This window comes from Chinchilla lanigera, unplaced genomic scaffold, assembly GCF_000276665.1.
Source record: "Chinchilla lanigera isolate Chin_1 unplaced genomic scaffold, ChiLan1.0 scaffold00005, whole genome shotgun sequence".
NCBI lineage: Eukaryota > Metazoa > Chordata > Mammalia > Rodentia > Chinchillidae > Chinchilla > Chinchilla lanigera.
Genome location: NW_004955406.1, coordinates 33040456 through 33041594, shown reverse-complemented (window position 1 = coordinate 33041594; position 1139 = coordinate 33040456).

Below are 1139 nucleotides of genomic sequence, written 5' to 3'. Positions count from 1 at the left end.
CTGGCCATGTGACTTAAGAACCTTTGGAATTAATTCGGAAAAGTTTTGAGAGACTGGCCAAAGAGGCAACCCTGTATGCTGCAAACTATATTGGAGACTCTGATTGGAGCCTGGAAAGTCAGAGTACTGATGGAAATGCTGCCAATTGAGATGAAGCTCAGGAGGCTTCAGTTGAGAAGGACTACACTGGCTGCTGCATCCCAGGTAATATATTGTGCTTTGGCAGAAGTTGGTCTGCATTTTGCTCGTGTTTAGAAATATTGCCTGATTGGAGAAACAAAATGTCAATGTAGTCTATTTGTTGGGATGGTAGCATGTTTACTGTTGAGAGCTTTTGACCAGATCTATGTTTGAAATTAAGAGCAAAAGCTAGTAATGTGATATGTAACATTTGGCCAGAGGGGTGGTGCTAATGGAGCTTTGAGTTTCGAGGATGAAATAGAGGAAAATATGACTGCTAAGAACAGGACAATGAAAACATGAACTGAAATTTTCCACCCAAAGATAAGAGTGTATTTGAACTTCAGGAGATCCCCATTTTTTAGTCTTGCCATGCATTGTAAAAATTAACGGGAAGTAAGGACTGATTATAAGTTCTTTTAATGTTTCTATGTTGTTTTTAGATATATGTTTGCAACTGGGTTAATTAAGCAAAGTATTGTGCTTTAACCCTAAATTTTGGTCACCCTTGAATATTTTGTTTCTGGTGCAGGAATGAGTGCAAAAAAAAAAAAATATTGTGTATACGTAACTTATATTAATGTAAATGTGAATAGATTAAGATGTTAACTTTTCACAAATCTGCCACTAGAGACTATGGAATAAGGAAATGTGTGTGGTTACTAAGTTGACCAGGGGTGGATTGTAGAGGATTGATAACTGGTGGTCAACTTATAACCCCCAGCTGAACTAAGTAACTGTAGTGCTGGGTGTGGGAGGCTCACCTAAGGACACACCTGGATTTTTAAATTCAGCATTTTATTATACAATGAGGCTTTCAAAGCATTCTTCAAAATATTTTCATAGTTGAAAAACACCCCATTTAGGGGCTGGGGATTTAGCTCAGCGGCAAAAAGCGCCTGCCTGGCAAGCGCAAGGTCGTGAGTTTGGTTCCCGGTACCGGAGAAAAACCAAAAAAA